Source organism: Ostrea edulis, chromosome 7 (assembly GCF_947568905.1).
Source record: "Ostrea edulis chromosome 7, xbOstEdul1.1, whole genome shotgun sequence".
NCBI lineage: Eukaryota > Metazoa > Mollusca > Bivalvia > Ostreida > Ostreidae > Ostrea > Ostrea edulis.
Window position 1 is genome coordinate 33903527 of NC_079170.1, and position 8332 is coordinate 33911858.

At 34.8% G+C, this 8332-nt stretch overlaps 1 pseudogene; it reads left to right on the forward strand.

Moving 5' to 3' along the window:
* The first annotated feature begins 1043 nt into the window (after window positions 1–1043).
* On the forward strand, window positions 1044–7329 carry LOC125655989 (interferon-induced protein 44-like; annotated as a pseudogene).
* Window positions 7330–8332: the final 1003 nt, after the last annotated feature.

An 8332-nucleotide genomic window follows, 5' to 3' on the forward strand; every position in this document is an offset into this window, starting at 1 on the left:
AGGTGCAGTGTAATTCCGGATGGACATCGAAACGATTCTATTTGATCAGGATTGGATGAAACAATGCTTTACAATAAACATTGTTTTTCCTTTGTCAAATACAAACATAACACATTTTTGGTACGAATCATTAATACTATTACTATCTAAATTACATGTAATATGTATTATCTTTGATAAACTTGTTACAACACAAAGCCCGGCACAAACGCACATTTTCCTTACACTTTCATATCATATATCCGATAACATCTTCGCGGCAGTTATGACGCCATCCTCAAGCAACATTTGTGTATTCCATTAAAATCTAATTTGTATAATTGGCATGGGTTTGAAACCAGCAGGAGTTTAGATATTTTTCCTGGTTACTTTCCACTAAAGGTGAAGTTTTAATTAAATAAAATAAATTTGAAAGTTTTCAATTTCAAAAATTTCTTGTAAATATCCCCCACTATTCATCATCATCAAATTTTCCTGGTGTGTTATTCCTATGGAACCTTATGCAGCTTTTATAGACGCTTTGATTAAGAGTGTCCCAATCCTCAAAAGTGTGCTATCATTATAACGCTACACTATCAAAGCTGATGTCTGTAATCAAAGAAAGTGTAGTTTGTAGTTATATAACGTCTTACGATTGCAAGTAATCGAACGACGACAAAGTTAATATTTTGATTCAATCTTTAAACAAAAGATTGATAATTTTCAACGTTAACTTTCCCTTTTCTCAGAATCTACAAGTAGATTAGTAGGAAGTTTAGTATCTCAGTCAAAGGAAATGGTGTTTTCATACGGTATAATTAAAGCAAAATTATGGTATAAGGATAGGTAAATTCTCAACGTGATTGTTAATTCGCTAGGCAATGAAAGTGAAAGTCATGTATCAGTTGGTACAACAAAAAACACTAACTGACAACTATGTAGGAGTCAACATCTGTGACACTTTAACGAAAGCTGATGCCAATGTGATTCAACAAATTGTTATTGGACCGTAAACAGCGAACAAACGAAATGACTTTACCTTAACCTAACTTTGGTATTTCCTTTACTATAAATGTTTTCATGTTTCGGTTTAGTACGTCCTATTCATGCATATCAAAACAGAAAATCTTATTTTTACACACACACCGATCAGAATTGACTTATTCAGTAAATATGCAGTTTCGGGTTTGTAGTTTTTTCCAATTTTTTCTTCTTTCGTTTTTATTGATTTCATTGTTTATGATGTAATTGTATGTATTTAGAAAAGTGCTTAATATAAAAAGAGAACATTAGAAGATGCCATGAAATATCAGATACTTTGGAAATTCAACTTTCGTTCTGTTAAAAGGAAAATGATTACATTTCTTACATATTGCCAAGGTATCAATTGGATTTAAAATTTTGAATGTTGTGAAACAAGGTTTTAATTTAATTTGATATTCTGAATGTTGCGGAACAAGGTATACTATGATATCATAGCTTTATATATCATTACATTTATCGTACATTGTGGATCAGCTCTTTTGAACAAATAGGTCATATACTATTTCGCTCCACCTTTAGCATTGCTCGGCAAGCTTAAAAATCTTAAGCATGTAGTATGCGCTGTATTTGTAGATTTATTGAAGCTGTAGTGCTAGGTGTATTTATATATATTGTTTTGTTATGATTCCCTGTTGATATTGGCCTCATTATGTAATTCTTTTAGTTTGTACTGAAAAAGGGATATTTTGATAATCTGATTGTACGTGTTGTTGATCATTTTAGCGATATATATATATATATATATATATATATATATATATATATATATATATATTTATTGTTTTCTTTGAAAAATTTCCTTTTTCAACACAAGATACTTACTACTATTTTTTCCGATTCAGATGAATTAAAAATACTAATAAATAATGCCCGAACTTCTGATGCAAAAATACAGAGACCGATTAGCTACATGGATAGGTAAGAAGTGCCACTTCCGGTTGTTGTACAAGATCAGCAGAGACGGATGTTCTGCGCAGACGTTCCATCAGAAGTGTGACGGTCAGGGACCCACAGTGACGGTGCTGTACAACACTAACAACACGATATACGGAGGTACCTGTCACAGAGCTGGAACTCTAATGACGAATACATCAGTGATTCAAATGCCTTCTTGTTCCGACTGCAGTATAACGGGTCGTCCAATCCAGTCAAAGTTCCTGTCAATAGTTCTTATGTTGATATTTATAATGGATTCGGAGATAGGTATGAGTATGATGAACTCATGGAACAAACCTGTAATAGATACAGATGTGCTATTGGTGGATACGGACATCATAATTATGGTCCAACTTTTGGAGGCAACTATGACCCTCCACCCAGAGATATCAGATTAAAGTCTGCAAATCGATTTGCAATGAATGATTTTCATGGTTCATCCTTTGGGGCCAACCACGACCTTTGCTCATTTACTGGAACCATATCAAAGTCTGGGAACCAGTTTGCATTGAATGGTAGTTTGAATATGTCAGACATTAACTATAATTACAACGGAGAAAACACCAACTCTATGACAAATAACAATCTGACAGTCACCGACCTGGAAGTGTACCTTGTTGTTGGTAAGAAAATGTCCTGTTTTAACATCCTAACGCTTGATAATCGTCTTACCAGGAGAAAAATAGTATAATGTTTGATCTTGATTTGGTGAAAATATCTTTTTCTAGATGGACCCGGTACAAGGCTTGTCGATAAACCGTGGCGGGAACCTCCTGAATGGAACACTGAGGTGAGACTGCTCTTCTGATGTTGATAATGAAAGTAACTTGATGTAACTGATATTTAAAATAACAACTCAGCATTAACGGTCGTAAACAAGAAATGGGAGGATGTTTATTCCTATTCTAATGCAGTTCACGAAGTTTGCTTGAATATATATGTTATTTCGTTGAGTTTTATATTATGTTGTAAATAAATTTTGAATAACTCAAGGAATCATTACGGTTTTTCACAATTCTCCCATGACATTACAATCAAATTACTAGAATTTTACATGTGGTTTACATCACCTCTGGCATATGTTGTGGTAAAATACATTTAAATTTACTTCACAGCTGTTAATATTTTCATGAGGAGCAAAGATAGGGGCTTGGTAGAACATTTACTCGTCCCATCAATATATCTTTTTGTAAGGGTTTTCATGTTTAGGAATCCAGCAAAGAGATGATAACTCATTCCATTGACTGGATTTTTAGATTTTTATGAAAATTAAAACCCGCAAAGTATTCTGCATTTTCCAGCTCATGGCATATTTTGTGAGATGTAAGTCTTAGATTAGAATTTTCCGATATTTTCTGTCGGAGTGATTCCAAAGTCGACCTTGCGCTGCGCAGTAAACATTAACCAATAACCTAACTTGGTAAATTTTACAGTTCATATAATCGACTTTCCCGATTATTAAGTGTAAACTGCGCCAAGTTATAATGTATAAGAGAGTTTAAAATCATCATCCTGAAATAATTTAGGTGCACGTCCTTCACATTTTTGCCTTTTTTTCAGTCTTTCCACTCTCTTAAAGACTACATATCGAAATATCATCCTCTTGAAGATACAAGTGTGAAGAATGTAAACATTTTACTGCTTGGTCAAGTTGGAGCTGGAAAATCGAGTTTTTTCAACACCATTAACTCAATTTTCCGTGGAGAAATTACATCACGTGCATGTTCAGGAAGTTCAGAACACAGCTTGACAACAACGGTAACTATATCATTCAGATCCAAAATTTTGAAATCGAATTTTTGTCATTAAATGAATAATCAAAATCGTTGATAATCTAGATTTTACCGGTAACCTCAAATGAATATTGACATTCATAACCATTATTGTCCAAAATGATATCCCAAATCTGGCGTGCTGGGGTCCGTGTGTGTTCAATGTTAGATTTATTATTCGTCATTACATATCTGAGATTCAACACTGTTCGTTTTCTCTGCCTTTTTTACTATGCCCTTTTCACTATATAGCAATATTCTTCGTCAAAACACTTAAGGCTTGTACTCCAACATGTTTCAAGTTTAAGTATACACCCTGCATTTCCCACCAATATAGTTCTACAATTACATCCAAACTTTTTAAAATTACAAACAAACCTCACTGTGCCCAAACAGAGACCATCTTATACGTAATTCAACGACATGTTCTTGTTCTTCATATTTTCGTCAACTATTGTCCTGCTGATAGTGTCATTTTTGCTGATGAGTATCCGAAAGTACTTCTTCTAAAATGTCCTAATTTGAGATAATTCCGGACTTTCTATTGGCGATAGAACTTTGTCTCTATTATAAATGCTGCCGAAATTATACCAGACCATGGGCTAAATACGAAAAATAAGAACTTGATGTCTTGTCAGAATGGATAAAAAGTATAAGAGGGATTTTGCAATCCCGCATTCGACACAACAAATCTAAAATACCTTCCGTCTATACTTCCGTTTTCAGTAAATCAGAAGTGATAAAAGAAATAGATAAGTTACACGAGAAAGATGTTTTGATTCCTGCTGGCGAGGTCTGTAGCAACATTGTCTTTGTTTGCAAGGCTCATTTTGACAATTGTATCTAAAACGAACTTCGCATTACTTCACATTTGGTAATCGTACTTATACTCCGACTGCCTTTTCAAAACTTGACATTCTTCAAAATCATGATTCTGTTTTATACAAATTTAATACCTCAGTCAATGAAACAGATGAACATTAGTCGCCGTACCTACACTGTATTTCAAAACTTACATATGTAAAGAAGATACATTGCTGGATCCATTAACTCATCGGACTAGCCTCTATCTTTGCTCCTCACAAAAATATAAACTCTGTGAAGGAAGAACTTCAACTACATTGTGTCATAACATACCGGTATGCCAGAAGAGACGTAAATGAAATATGGATTCCTAAATATTCTAAAGAAGTTCTAGTGAATTCGAAATCACAATCCTTTGTGAAATCAACAACATCAAAACGTATGTATTCCCAACACTTTACACAACCATTCCTCGTTATAAATTAAAGACTAAACTTTTTGTTTTGACACCAGAGCAAGTTGCATCGTTAACAAAAAATGGGAAAATGAAATATTCATATAAAGTGATCAGTAATTCATAAAATTACTTTCTTAAACTCTACTTTGATACTACGCACAAGTAATCTAAAGTTGATATCAAAAAGATGCTGGAGTTCGTCATTGACAATATCTTCGTAGTCTTAGGTCCTCCAACAATTTCTTGGAATTCACATGAGTACACATTGTACGCCTTTGTTAACTAACGTGTTTGTTTATTCCCATGGGGCAGCATTTATTCAAAAACTTCTACATGAGAAGGGAAATGTGTAACTGTAGCTTTCAACTCAACATTTAGATATATTGACGACGTTTTATCTATTAACAATAATAATTTGCATTAGTGTATTGATTCGATCTATCCCTATCAACTCGAAATAAAAGACATTACAGCGTCTTCCACATCCGCTTCGCATTTAAATACTTTATTGAACATAGATAGTATGGCAAGCTAAAAACTTTATGACAAACCTGATGATTTCAGCTTCAGTTTCTCCACCGTCAAATTCCAATATTCATGTAGCAATATTCCATTTATAAAGTTTTTTTTAACCGCCGCGGTGGTCTAGAGGTTAGAGCGTTTGCCCTGCATGCGGAAGTTCACGGTTCGAATCCCAGCCGCGACAGACCCAAGTTGTTAGAACAGGTAGTGATAGTTCCATCGCCAAACGCTCGGCATCAGGTGTGAATTTCACGGGACCTCGGAGATGACCTTAAAACGGATGCCCTGTGTCACAGTAGATGTTACACGCTAAAGAACTATCACTGCTCAATGGCCGTAAGCGCCGAGCAAAGGCCTAAATTTTAAGCCCTTAACCGGTATCGATGGCGTCTCCATATGAGTGAAAAATTCTCAAGGGAGACGTTAATCAATATACAATCAGTTAATCCTTTGTTTTTATATTTCATCAGCTAAGAAAATACAGAGTTCGGGAACCTACCTCCGGTCAGTATCTGAATCTAAGATTGTGTGATATGCGTGGATTAGAAGAGAGCGTAGGCGTCAAGACACAAGATATTGCCTTGGTTTTAGATGGCAACATTCCGGAACATTACCAGGTGACAGAGATCAAATGTACATTTCTGTTTTGTCTATTTCATTGGGCTTTGCAAGACAAAACATGAGGTCGTAAGTTCAAATTTAACGGCTTCACGTTGGTGAAAGTGTCACTATAGTAAAATGCTGATTTTATCGGTCCTTTCAAAATATGCAGAATCATTTCCTTCAAAAGTCAATTTTTCATTCCCAACCATTATACGTTTTTATGGTTTGGTTTACGAATGACATTCATCAGACATTTCTATTCGTCATTAATATTCAGTTAATTTTCCTTTCGTCAGTTTAACCCAGCCTCTCATGCTACAACGAAATCCCCTGGATTTAAACGAGACCCCACGCTGCAGGACAAAATCCACACGTTGGCCTTTGTGATAGACGCCAGTACCATCAGCGTTATCACTACTGCAGTCACCCACCAAATGAAGGAAATCCAGAACTTGAGTGTTGAGAGGGGTAATTGTTTTCTTCATGGCATAATAAAAGAAATGTTGTTACCAATATATGATATTAAGAGGATGATCAATATATGGAATAGTAAGCTTTTATGTATATCTCAGGTTAGGAAATGTTGATTTAGCTTATTATGAAGAAACATCCCATGTTTATCGAGCCGCCGTGATCTTTCTTACTTGATGAAGTAAACTGAGTAACCCATACTCATAATGAGTATGCATTACAATAACCATCTAATAATTAGGTGTCTGAAAATACAAACATTATGCTATTCAACTTGATCTTTACAGGTATCCCACAGGTTATCTATTTGACAAAGCTAGACAAAATTTGTCCTGACGTAGACAATGACATAAGAAACATCTTCACAAGTAGCGCGTGTAAACAAGCAGTGGATACGGTGGCTGACGTCATTGGAGTTCCTAGATCGCATGTGTTCCCCGTTAAGAACTATGAGAAAGAAACTCGATTACACACATCAATCGATATTTTGGCTCTCTCAGCTTTCCGTCAGACTTTGGTATTTGCAGACGACTACTTGGAAGATCAAAGTGAATTTGCAGAATGAATATGCATACATAACCGGTTGTTTGGAAATTTCTGTGAACGTTTCAGAACGTATATATGATTATGTCATCATATAAATATGCGCTTCAAAACATTGGCATACTGTAATTTTAAAGAGATACAAGAGGTATACGGATTTCTACATTACAAGCTAATAAAGAGGTACAATCATTAAAATGAGAGTAGTACTGTTTTCGAATTAAATAAGGATGATAGTGACAGGTGAAGATAATTATAGAAATTAAATTGATAATGATAATATGCAGTAGTACAGTGTAGTAGTAGTAGTAGCAGTAGTAGTAGTAGTAGTAGTAGTAGTAGCAGTAGTAGTGATAGTAGCAATATTAGTGGTGATAGTAGTAGTAGTAGTAGTAGTAGTAGTAGTAGTAGTATAATTACTACTATTACAAACTCTGAAGCATGCTACTACCCCTCCAAAGCGTTTCGTGTCATTCCGTGCAGACCGTCCATCGTTCTGTTCAAACCGTTTCGTGCAAGATTCGTTTCGTACATGATCAAGCCACGGCCATAGAAACATGCAAATCATTCAAACCACGCTCTAAGAAACTTACATACGGTACAAGACATTTCGGTATTTGGGATCTAGGACAGGTGAACATCATTTGGAATTCTGGCAATTATTTAAAATATTCAGCAAGACAGTGAAAATCTGCAAATAATCGAAAAAGTTATTTTAAAACCATCAGGCAGAGCTAATTCTGATACATTCGTAACACTTGGAGCAATTTTGACACCGTGGTAGTCTCCAGCAAGTACAGATGCGCGATACATCTCTGCTATTTTCAAATAAAATATTTTCATCAAAACTGTTTATCAGAACTATCTGCATAATGCAAAGACCGACCTGTGTTTAATCTGTATATTCTGCGCGAATTTCATCTCTGATGTAAAACAAACATTAATTTGTCTTTATTCCAACGTTTTCATTAGTCATTCAGCTAGAAAGTAACACTGAAATTTACCGCGTCGTACATGAGCAATCATTTTAAAATGGATAATTATCATTTCTTTTAATGTATCTTTTTATGTATCTAGAATGTCATTTCTTTCTCAACCTTGTTATATATCTAGAATATCACCATTGCATTGAAATTATTTCTTGTTTAAACTATCCCTAGAAAGAACCAAATAATGTTGAAAAAAATCAAAGCGTGCAGGC